This window comes from Gallinula chloropus (assembly GCF_964237585.1).
Source record: "Gallinula chloropus genome assembly, chromosome: 3".
Taxonomy (NCBI): Eukaryota; Metazoa; Chordata; class Aves; order Gruiformes; family Rallidae; genus Gallinula; species Gallinula chloropus.
Window position 1 is genome coordinate 86,225,000 of NC_140087.1, and position 12,880 is coordinate 86,237,879.

A 12,880-nucleotide genomic window follows, 5' to 3' on the forward strand; every position below is an offset into this window, starting at 1 on the left:
ATTTTAATGAAGTAACCACAATTCTGTTAATAGTTATAGCAATTCTGGCAGGGACATCAAATAAAGGAAAAAATAAAAATAAAATAATGAATTAGACAAATGACATCAGCAAATTAAGACTCTTTACAGTTTTGCCAAGAAAAACTGTGGCTAGTGAAATTAGATACTGGATCAAGCACCAAATGCAGCACAGCTTGGCAGAAGGCAGGCAAAGAAAACTCGTGAGTATGGCAATCTGTGCCTGAGAACATGGACAGGGTTAGTAAAAGCTAAAGCCCATGAGGAGACACCATGCCTGCTTGAGAGGAAGAGGTGGGAAATTCCAGTTTAGGGCTCCTGTCCTCAGAAGAAAGAGGTTCTAGTACTGGAAATCTTTGTGGTACTGTTTAGGGTTAGAGGCTGCTGGGCAGAGAGGAATTAGGTTCTCTGTACAAAGGCAGCATTAATTCCTTGCCAGAAGGGGAAAGGGCTGAGGCAGCTGGTGTGGAGGGTAAGTAGGGAGTCAGGGAACCTATCTGCTGGATGAGAAAGAGAGCACTCCTGCACCCTTGTGCTTGCCATGGAGAGGATATAATTCCCAAGGCTAACCACTGCAGTTTGTCATCCATTAAAGAAAACAGAGGACTTCCCATTTAACTGATGGAGAGCAAGTTTTAATATATTACCTTTGCCTTTAGCTTTCTGCTTATCTACCCTGAATATTGCATTCTCAAGTCAAGGCCTTTGGGAAAATAAATGATTTGTTTTCTTAAGGAATATTTCTGAAGTTAGATCATAAACTTTCCTGGCAGTTTAGCTCATGGAGATGATATCTGAAGATTGATGTATTAGGTCTCTCTGACTGCAGGAGAGATGCGGTTACCTAGGGAAGAAACGTGAGAGGTCACCACTGGTACCTAAGCATCCTCCTCTGAGCTTCATGAGATCTTCCATTTCTAAAAGGAGCCAGAGCCCAGTGTGGAAGGGAAAGGAAGAGGAACACTTTCATCCCATAAGCAGGAGCTTCTTGAAGATTTCCTCCTCAGTACACCCTTTTCTTTCAAACTCTTACAACATAAGCTAAATCCAAGAAAAGCTTTAAAGAACAAAGCAGGTACCACAGACAGTGTTTTCAGGTGTACTAAGTCATTAAGTAAATAAAAAATTATGGCCATTAAGAAGAACTGCAAAAGGCTATAAGAAATGTGATGCAATTGATAGTCACTGAGTGTCCAGGTAATAAAATGGCAGATAAAATCCAGCAGAGATTACCCTAAAATTGTAATAAACAATTTCAGTTTAACATATACAGCGGTGGACGCAGAGTAGGGATGATTACCCTTATGGTCTGAAATCATGCTATATAGATAGTTACTTATATGAAAATATCACCTCAGTGTTGAGTAGCTGTCAAAGCAGACAGAAAGTTAGGAATTATTAGATAAGAATAAAGAAAAAAAGAGGAAAACAATACTACATCACAATAAAATGTCCCCACATCTTGAATACTCTGTGCATTTCTCTTCATCCCTCTCAGAAATGATGTAATAAACCAAGGTAATGGCAACAAAGAGGATGCAAAGTATTAAACAGGTCCAGTATGAAAAAAAGATAAAGGTTTATAACATCCTGTGCGGCATGGAGATAGGAAATAGGGAGTAATTTTTCACTGTCTTTTCCAATAGGAGCAACATCAAATGAAACGACCAGGTAACGCATTCAAAATAAACAAAAGGAAGTAATTAACCTGCGAATCTCCCCTGTCACATAAATCAAAAGTGGTTTGGACAAACACATGGAAGCAAAATCTGTCCCAGGCTTTTAAGGCAAATGCACCTCCTCTAGCTCAGTTAGCTTCCGAGCCAGAGTTCACTCAGGAAAGTACTCTGGGAAGTATCACTACCATGCTTGCTAGCAGCCACTGCTTTGTATTTTTAACCTGGTTTGACTTTTGCTAGCGGCAGAAGAGAGACAAAGGACAGTTTTCCTTACAGTGGAAAATGTCTATTGATGTATTTTAGACATAAGCCCCCCTCCCTCAGTGTGGACATGAGAACCGAGACAGATGACCTCAGTGAATTTTCTCAAAAATGGAACAAGCTGCATAGGAAGCCAGGCTCTGAGCACTCCAGAAGGAGAGGGCACATCTTTTTTCTACAGAAGGCACATTAGCTGACAAGATCTTACGAATCTTGAAGATGCATCTGCAACAGAAGATACCATTTTTCAGGTTTTTTTAACTGTGAAAAGAAGCCTTCATTTTTCAAAAAAATATTATGCCATGAATTCCTGGGGAATTGTCTCCGGCAATTCTGGCTCTTTGCCATCATTCCTCATAAAGTACACTTCTCTGAGGCGTAGAGGCAGCATTTCAGATGAACACCAGTGTCTATTTCTTGTGCTTCCTTTTGTTCACCTCCATGAGCTGCAGACAACTGTCTGCTCATCAAGTATTTAATGTGCTTAGTGTGCACATTTGAAGACTGTGTTTAGAGCTAAGTAGGTCTTTGGTTTGACCCAGTATGGTTGTTATAATAATCTTATTTCTTTAAGTGTTCTCACATGTGGTAGAGCCCATCATCTTGAATTGAAGGATGTGCTCTCATGGGATTCCACTCCAACTTAGAAAAACCTAGTGACCTCACCTAATTTTTGGAAGGAGTTTAGATCAAGCTGTAGATAGAAGAATCCTGCCCATTTGAAGTCCACTTGAACCTGAACTTGAAGGAATGCAAAAGTAGTCTCACTCTTGCGAGACATGAAAGATGTGAAAGACAGCAAAATGTAGGCAAAAACAGAATGAGGGAGGGTGAAGTCAGACTGCAGATTAAGACCATGGCCTCTCTCAATTCATGTCTGCTTTTGATGAGGAATCTTTGAGTAGCTGAAGTCCTCTATCATGTTACCCTTTTTAATAATCATAGAATCATAGAATGCTTTGGGTTGGAAGAGACCTCATAGATCAAACTCTGTAGCACAGAAACTCAACACTCTAAACTATCCTTCATCTACAGGTTTAAATCCACGTAGTTAGACTTTTTGGAACATTTGGTTACTTGACATTTGCAATGCTGAACATAAAGCTATCTGTACTGTGGACACAGCAATATCATTATCAAATTAAAACAGACAGCAAGTGGCTTAAATCAGTCACCAATAAATGCTGCACTACTGTGAAATATTGCCAATATAATCACATTAAGAAAGTGTTTTAAAAAGTTAGTCAGCATTACTGTAGTAGTATTGACGTTCAACTGGAAAATACTAAAAGCTTGCAATTGGCAACCCATCACTTTCAAGCCATCACTTAATTCATTAATTCAATCCCTATGTGATATAGCAATGCAATAGTCAATACAGGATTAACTCTCATGGTATGCATTTTCCCTTCCAACACAGAATGTTAGCATCTCAGTGGCTAACTTTAGACTCTTTCTTTTCCCATTGCAAAGACTTTGTCAAAAAGCTGTGAAGACTAAAACCAACCTTTTCAGCTATCAGAGAAACTAATTTTATTTCAAGTTCAAGGAAAAATCCACTAAGATACTGGAAGACAAAGAAAGTGTTTTCACGCAACAGATCATTTCTTCATGTTTTTGTCTTGATCTTATACTTTATGTATCAAAATAAAAATGTTGAGAAATCAAATATATAATGGCCACTCAGTCAGTATGCATGTAGTGCAGGCTTTTAAGCAGCTGGAGCACATACAGAATACTGGGGAGAGTCTATGCAGCTCTTGAGCACCGAATTTTCTGACTTCTTTCAACACAGGTTGAAAGAAGTATGTGCCAGTGAGTATGTGCGTGCCTATGCCAACTCACCTCACCTCCGCCATGCCGCCTTGCTTCCTTTTTCTCTACCTTCAGTTCATGCAGAAAGAGAATCACATTCCCAAGCATTTTGCCAAAAGAAAACCTTTCACTTCAACATTGCAAAGTAGGGATTGTACCTGACAGGTTTTGTCCTCTCCATCCAAAAGCATCAAGCATGGTTATAATAGCATTTTAGCTGCTATTATAACACAGTTGAATTAGAATGAATCCCCTTGATACAAACCCCAGGCTGAATACCTGTAAGTGTCCAGTACACACCTGAATAGTGTGTCCTTATATCTACCTGTGGGTTCCTCAGACTACTGACTGTCACCACCAGGTCAATCATGGGAGGAACCCAGGACAACCTTGGAAAGCAGTGGAAGTCAGCCCTTGCATTCCTAGCACGGTAGATCTTAGCTTTACTTCCTGGCATTGTTTTTACAGTTCTCAAACTAATTACTTTCTTCATTGCTTCTACAAACTATATTACAATGCAGGTGCTGCTACATTGTGAAGTCTTTTCATAAGTACCTTTGCACTCATTTGTCACAGAAATGAACTTGGCACATTCCTTAATGCCTTTATTTTTTCTAACTAATGGTAAATCATTCTTCCTCAGTCAATCCTTAATGCTCTGCTGGAATCCAACCAAATAATAAAACTAGTGATACAGAAACTAAAATTGGATTTCAAATTTCACAGGTTCTCAGGATAGCATCAGAAATGCCTTCTTGTCATGTGCCTGAAGATTGCACTTACAAAATGTCATTTAACTGGCTGTGGTGGGTTGACTCTGGCCAGGGGACAGGGTCCCCCCCAAGCTGCTGTATCACTCCTCTCCTCAGCTGGACACAGGAAATGTAATGAAAGGCTTGTGGGTTGAGATAAGGACAGGGACAGGTCGTTCAGCAATTACTATCACAGGCAAAGCAGACTCGACTAGGGGAAATTAATTTAATGTATTACTGATCAAATCAAAGTCAAGTAATAAGAAATAAGAACAAAGCTAAAAAAGACCTTCCCCTATCCCTCTCTTCTTCCTGGGCTCATCTTTATTCCCAAATTCTCTCCCTCCTCCTGCTGAGCAGCACAGGGTGGATGGGGAATGGAGGTTGTGGTCAGTTCATCACACGTTGTCTCAGATGCTCCTTCCTCCTCAGGGGGAGGACTCCTCACACTCTGTCCTTGCTCCAGTGTGGGCCCCTCTCTCCATGGGCTGCAGGTGCTGCCAGGAGACTACTCCAGCACAGGCTTCCCACAAGGTCACAGACTCTTTCGGGCATCTACTTGCTCCAGCATGGAGTCCTCCACAGGCTCCCCATCATCCTCCATGGGCTGCAGAGGGGCAGCCTGCCTCACCATGATGTTCTCCACAGGCCGCAGGGGAATCTCTGCTCTGGTGCCTGGAGCACCTCCTTCCCTTCCTTCTTCACTGACCTTGGTGCCTGCAGAGCTGTCCCTCTCATATCTTCTCACTCTCTCTGGCTGCTGTTGCACAGGTTTTTTTCCCCTCTTCTTAAATACATTAGCCCAGAGGTGCTGCCACTGCAGCTGATGGGCTCAGCCTTGGCCAGCAGCAGGTCTGTCTTGGAGCTGTCTGGCATTGGCTCTGCTGGACATGGAGGAAGCTTCTAGCAGCTTGCCACAGAGGCCACCACTGCAGCCTCCTGCTACCAAAACCTTGCCATGAAAATCCAATATGCTAGCTCTCTGTACCTTACCTTCCAATTAGATAAGCAAAATTAAACTGTACATCTCTGACCTGTCCCATTTAATTTAAACTTGAAAGGATAGAAGTGTCAATGTGTACAAATATGATGACAGGGTTGGAGCTTTCAGAAAGGGAAAATGTGCCCCCAAACTTACAAAAATCACTTTGTGCAGCTCTTCAAGCTGCCTCCCCAAATACTCAACCAGTTTCACCCTACTTTGGTAGATCTAAAAAGCAAATGGCAAGAGCAGCATTATCATTATTGGATGCAAATAAAATAGGACTAGTTAATAACTGTGTTGGGAAAATGTAAGAGATCACAGGAAAACAGGAATAAAAAGTGAAATCAATTAGGTGACAAATACTGCTGCTGCAGAATAGTCAGCAAATAGGTAAATAGTAGCAACCACATGCAAGCTACTTCCTAAGAAATAAAACCACATACGGCACAGTGTTTTGCTTTAATACTCCAGTGCTTTTTCAAAGTTTTTGCTTCATCATTTCAACTCCTCTTGCCTGTCTGGATTTCCTCACCTGAGTGTTTTACAGGCTTGAGAAATGCATCTTTGCAACACGCTGTACAACAAGGGCTTTGCAGACAGTGTGGGACAGTTGGCAACTGTGTGATCGTCCATGTCCTCAGGCAGGTTGTCTGGCAGAAAGTTGAGTTCTTTCTTCAGAGTCTGAACTACAAAGCTCTTCTACCCTAGAAAGGGTCTTTCAAATGTTTGATTTCCATTTACACTGAAAACAAATTTGGAGGTCTCCACTAGTAACCTGAGGGAAGTATATCCTGCAAAATAAATGAAGATTAAATTTCTTGCTGGAAATTGCTCCCCCCTCCCCAGCCTTTCCGCATCACTTCCCCATGCTGGTGTATAGCTCTAGGTGGGCCATAACAAGTTAAGTTTAATCAAATGGAGCTTCTTTATTGTGTCAAACAGCTACAGCAGCACAGAGGTGCTGTGGACGCAAGAGACTTGGGACAGCGCTACTGCACATCAAACCATGGTTTTAGTCGGTGCATCTGCTGCATGCTGGTTTGTATCCATCATTATTATTTAAGTATATACTTATTATGTGTTTGCTTACAGAAATAGATAATTTCTAGATGTTATCTCCAGAATGTAACATTCACCCTCTCTCTCTTAGGGCTTGAGAAAGGACGTCAGTGGCCTGCCTTGTAGCAACGATGGACAAGATGGCACGGCTATGGAGAATAAATTCATTCTCTTGAGAGCAGAAACTGTAATTCAATGGGTGCTGGAGTGACAGCTGAGGTTTTCGGTCTTCCTTAAGAAAGCACTTAGACATCCTGTTTTGGGAGGAGAAGGGATCACAGATAAGAGGCTCCTATTCCTCTTTGCATCTTTCCTGAAATGGCTCAAGCTTCAAACCTTTACCTCAGTTGGCTGAAGTGAGGCAACCCCTATGTACTATGTATTATGTTTTTAAAAATGCAGCCACATTTAAAATTTATTTTCCTTTTCACACTAAAATGCTTTAGAAATATGTTTGAGTGCCAGTTAGATGACCCAAATATTTTCCTTTCCTGAAAAAGATACCCCCGTGTGCTTGAATTATCTGCCATTCTCCTCTCAGTTCATGGCCTAAGTTTCTGTGCAAGTCCTAATATAAAGTTGTTGTGTTTTCCAAGAAAAGCTTTGCTTTTTATTGTTAGGCTAGTCACGATACATGTGAACCAACTGTTTTCACTGTTTCTCTGTGCAGTCCATGTGTGTCTATGTTCTTAATCAAAAAATAATGTAGGATTTATTGGTTATGTTTTTAATATACTGGGCCAAATTCCCAGTTCATTATTGCTTGATGAAATAACAATAACGTTAAAATGTGTTAGGTTATTTTAGCTATTAACTTACTTTTGTTATTAATTTAACTTCTACACAGATATATAGAGCTTACTATAATCTTCATATAATTCCAGTGCAAAGCAGATGGGATATTGTAAATTGAGCTAGTTTTAAGGTCCTCATGTCTAGCATAATAGTCACTTTCCTGCCAGATAACAAAACCAGCAAGAATAGGTTAACTGCTTTGTTTGGGACCCATCCTCTGAGAGGCACAAAGAACAAACAATCCTTCTTGGAGCAAGGCTTTCTCCTGAAAAGTGTTAGATGCTGCTCTTGGTCCAGCAGCTAAGTATCTAAAGACTCTGATGAATGAGGGTCAGAGCTCTCAGCACCTGGCAGGAGGGCATTCGGCTTGTGGTAGCCTCTGGAATGGGATCCCTGATCTTCCAAATGAATAGGATGCTACAATGGGTGGTTCAGTTAACAGAGGGGGAGGAAACCCTGCTGAACATAAAGGCTGATTTAAAGTCCTCACTTCATGCAGAATCTTTCAAATATACCTTGGATTAAATCTACAGTGCCTGGGAAGCTGGATCGCCAGTTGAGAGAAATTATTATGAGATATCAGAACCAAGTTGGTTCAAATGCCACCTATAGGTTTAAAGGAGAAGATTCAGAAGGTGAACCTCTGAGACCTGATGTACCTTAATCCCAAACAAAGTAATAAACCTATTAAGGAGCTTCAGGTGAGGAGGGAGGGAAAGGGCACACTACAAGGCTGGCAAGAGCCACAGAGCAATTGAGTCTTGTTAAGAAAACTGCTGAGAACTTCAGGACATAAATAGTACTTACTGTGCCAAAGCTGGTATGAAGAGGTTAATGTCAGCCCTCAGAAATAAATAATAAAGAAATGTGAGATTTACAGTTGGAAAGTGGAATCCATGCACAAGATAAATGATATATACTTCATTTGTTGTGTTTTTCATATATAAAACATGACGTAGCTTCTTAAAAATACATTACAGTAGGTTACATGAAAAAAATATAGCTGAGGGGGGAAAAATAGAAACTGAGAGTATGGCTGAGATAGCACTTCCATTTTATTTCTTTTAGACTTCAAAATTAAATTCCAGTATAAACTGCATCGTGATTCCTTGTTTGAAAACCCCTTTACTTTCTTTACTCTTTAGAACATGTCTAGCATGAACAGAGGAAGTGCTTCCCGGTTATTAAAGAAAGTGGGTCGCTGGTTTCTGCATTCAGATACATTCAAATAATGTGGCTTTTTAAACTTTAAGCATGTCTCATTGTATATAACCCTCAGTCAGGAATGTGCACTTCGCTGCATATGAAAATACTGGTTGAGACACCAGGACGTTTGATATACTGCACATGCACCATTCATTAATTTTTCCCTGACAATTTATATGCATAGCTGTTGGGTTATCCAAATATAAACTTGAACATACCCTGAGAGTCTGGAAGGTTCACGCCCTTTTTAAATGCAGGCAACCTTTCTTCCCCATGAATTCCCATTAGGCCTCCATACTGCACTTGCCAGAAGGCTGAAGCTCAGCAGGTGTGGTCTTTCTCTAAGTTTTTCCCAGTGGAAGTTTAATGGGAATTTCTTGCACATATTAAAAATATAATAGTCACACAAAAGTTTTCTGGATCAGGACCTCATTTTTAAAACCCCAGGGTGCAGGGACTATGCCTTTTATTATACACTAGCACATCCTCAATGTAGATCAGGGTCCTACATGCCACAAAACATTCAATAATAACCGAATAGTCATTAAAATATTCCCTTTGAAAGCTGCCAAATTGTTTAAATGCACAGTTCTAGAAAAGCCATAGACTCATTCTGGAAACCAACAGAAATTCAGGGTGCTCAACATTTTGTATGACGGGCGCTTATTTACTTGGTATAATGTTTTGCAAAATGAGAGTGAAAAAGCAGAGCTACAGGTTTCCAGATAGGTGACATGAAGATTATTCACCTGGTCTTTACAAAATAGTTTGGAGATTAAGTGTGGTGCAAAGGCTACATGTGTTACCAAAACAGGAGCTCTCATTGCATCTCTGTTCCTGACCCAGCCATAAAATGTTCTTACAGCTAAAACTGAAGATACCAACATCTGGCCTAAGAGCAACCATTTGAACTGAGATACTATTTAAAGAGAAGTTAAAATCAACACCTTGTAATACAGGGAAGTTGCCCTCCCCATTTCAGCTGAACAGTTTGTTCAAAACCCCAAGTTTGGACTCACTGCACATCCCACGTATCTGTTTCTCAGAACAAACCTTTGGGAATCCAGGTCTAAAACACATAGTAGATTATAACTCAGTTGGAATAAACATATTTATATCAGGAAAAAAATTAAAATTAGCTCAGTTTTGAAGCACATATGATCAGAGAAGTCAAAGCAAGTATGTACCATAACTTCATTATCAGGAAAAAAAAATCTATAGTCAATCACAAAACCAAAAGTTTCAAAGATGCTGCCTGCTCAGTTACTTTGATGGACGCACTGTGTGGACTGTGACCTGCAGCCTTCTGTAAAACTCCTTTCCAGTTCACCTAAATTTCGGTAGTTAATGTTGTATCCACAATACACAGTAAAAAATCCAAAAAACAAACTGGGGACTCTTGCACTGGAAGCAATTTTTCTTATTAGCAGTTATTCTGGTATCAAAAAGAAAAAAAGCCCAACACCTTTAGTTGTCTGTTTTAGGAGGCAAGATCTATGCCTTTGTGACAGAGAAGCACTATTTATGTGATAAAGAATACTGACATGCTCCTTTAACTTATGTTAATAGTACCAACTATATCCCTTTTTGGGTTCTTCATCTCCAAATCTACCCCCTGGAGTCTGCATTAGCAAGGATAAGTACATGCTAAACCTTATACCCATGGCACCTCAGCTATGCTGTGATTTCTGGGAGCACAGCCCACTTTTATTGTGCCGCATGTTGTGACTGGATTTGCTTTGGGACCAGGATGTTCTGCAAGAAGTCTGTTGCCTTTCCTCATCCTTCCTGCAGATGTGTATAAAGGTATTTGGCAAAAATCCTTCATATTAATTTTCTACTTGCTGCTTTCGATTTCTACTAGGGTATAAGCTAGTAAAAGGTTGTGATCTATCTCTGATTACAAATTTATGGTGGAACAAGCACCTAGTGAGACCACAACATATAGGGCTTGAAAATGGTAACTATTTCTTCTTGGCATGCTGGATATTCACAGTAAATTCATAACTATCCTTCTGCAGACCCTGCTTCTAATGTGACTGAATTAGCATAATAGACTAGGATCACTCTTACACTGACTTGAAATGACTGGTTGATTCCCAAGTGCCTGAGGGCAGAGGTAAGATGCCACCGTGCTCCAAAGCAGAGCTATGTGCTAACCTTATACATCACCTGCAATCCTGATTAGCATTGGCCAATCAACCATTAAAACAGTTGTGGTCACGGAGGTTTTGTGATTATTGTGATTATTCTGATGCCTAAAGATTATGGGCATCAGAAATAGGACAAGTTCTTGTTTTTTAGAGAACGAGGAGCTCACACTTTGTAGGGAAGAAGGATAATACTTGTACCCACAGTTCAGTTGCCACAAATAATGTCACCTGCAGCATTTGTTCACCATCTGAGCAAGTTCATCAGAACCATTCCAAGAACTACAGAAAAGTTGCATGGTACCAGGATTTTTAGAGTCTTGTCTTTTCTGACTCATGAAACTATGTCCTTATGACAGAGAGCCTGGCAAAAGAAAATCTGAGTATATGCTCACAGCTACAGGAGGGAGGCAGAGTAAGATGCAGTTCAGAAGTCCTTGCAACACCAAGTGAGTGAAATGGCAGATTATATTTAATCCAAATATTACACACACACTGGATTACTCTAATTTACTTAAGACCACTTAGGAAAGAGGCCACTGAGCTATTGTAGATAATTCTCTCAAAACTGGCACAGAATTTTAGAGGCAGTAAAAATAGTTTCAGGAAATATTTATACACAGAAACTGAAAATGAAAGGCAGACTATGGCATTGATGTTGCATAAAGTCACACACTGTCTGCATTAGTGGTCATCTCAACTCCAACAAGTTTTAGCAAAAAGTAAAAAAAGGATAGAGGGTGTGCTGTGGTTCAAAATAAAATTTCAAAGGGTTTAAGACTTCAGTTTGGAAAAGAACACAAAAGGAAACCACTGTAGAGGGAGAAAACACAGAGTTCTCTTTTTTGATGCTAATGACTATAATTTCTCATACTACAAAAGCAGGGATCATCCAACAAAATTATCACATGAGACCTGAGAGCACACCCCACCATACATTTTAAAACAGTACATCGTTCATTATGAAAAACATCTCACCAGGATATTGTATAAACCAAACCATAGGGGTTCAAAAAAGACTCAGGCAACATCCATTCCTATTAAATGTGGTGGTCTGCTTGTAAATTCAGTCTCAGGAAGTCCTCTAGTCCCCTCAAGTTACTGCCATGAACTGAGAGGAGATGCCAAGGAATGCTAGGTTTCCTACGATCTCTCCCAAAGAAACCATTATCTGTTGCTCCTAAAAACAGGATATTGTGAGAGACGGACCTTTATTCAGACCAACTATGACAGTTATCATAATTTCTGTTTTTACATTAGACAAGCTGTATGTACAATTTTATTGCCCACAGAATAATTTGGATACTGATCACCGAGGTTCATGTTGTCCACATGACTGTGGCACACCAAGCCCTGTGCCCACACAAGATTCAGGTGGGTTTGCCTGCTGCTGTTCTGTGGCTGTAGACCTGATATTACAGTCCCAGCAAGGCTGAGCCCAGGCAATTAATCATGAAAAGATGTTTTCTGTGCTCACGCTCTAGCAACGCAGGGAGATGGAAGATAATAAAATGCTTTAATGTTGGCATATAATGGTGTGAGAGCTTAAGGGGTGATCTTAAAAGCACTCTTTACCCTGGCAATGCCCTCCTTTTGAGGCATGTTCCAGCACAGGCTGCATGGGCTGTATTGAGGTGGGGTTCGCTGAAAATATATAACTTTCTGTTTTAATGGAGATTTAGAGGGTTTGGGTAATGGCATATGGGAAATCCATGGTGAGAACTTTCCTTAAAGAGTTAGGAGGACGGTAGGATAGCATAATAAGTACTGGCATGTAGTTTTCTTAGACATGCTGCTCTCTCCTGTTCGGATTAAACCATTTCAGGGATTTTTAAATTTTAATTTATTTTACATAATCACTCTTAAACAGGTTTTGAGTAATGTTTTTCTTCAGAAAATCTCTTCTTGCTTCTTAGAAGTATGAATCAATAAAACAGCTCTAAACTTGAGTAAGAAAATATCTGATTATTTGCCTGCTATGATACATAGTACTTTATGGTGATGTTTTTATCAGTGCAATCCATGTACAGACTTTCCCATTTACTCATATTTCTCCCTACAGCCTGCTTATACCCCAAATTTATTTAATTTTTGAGTAACATTTCCTGAAATAAATAAACTGTGCCCTTCAACTGTCCCTTGGATTTAATTACGTTATCT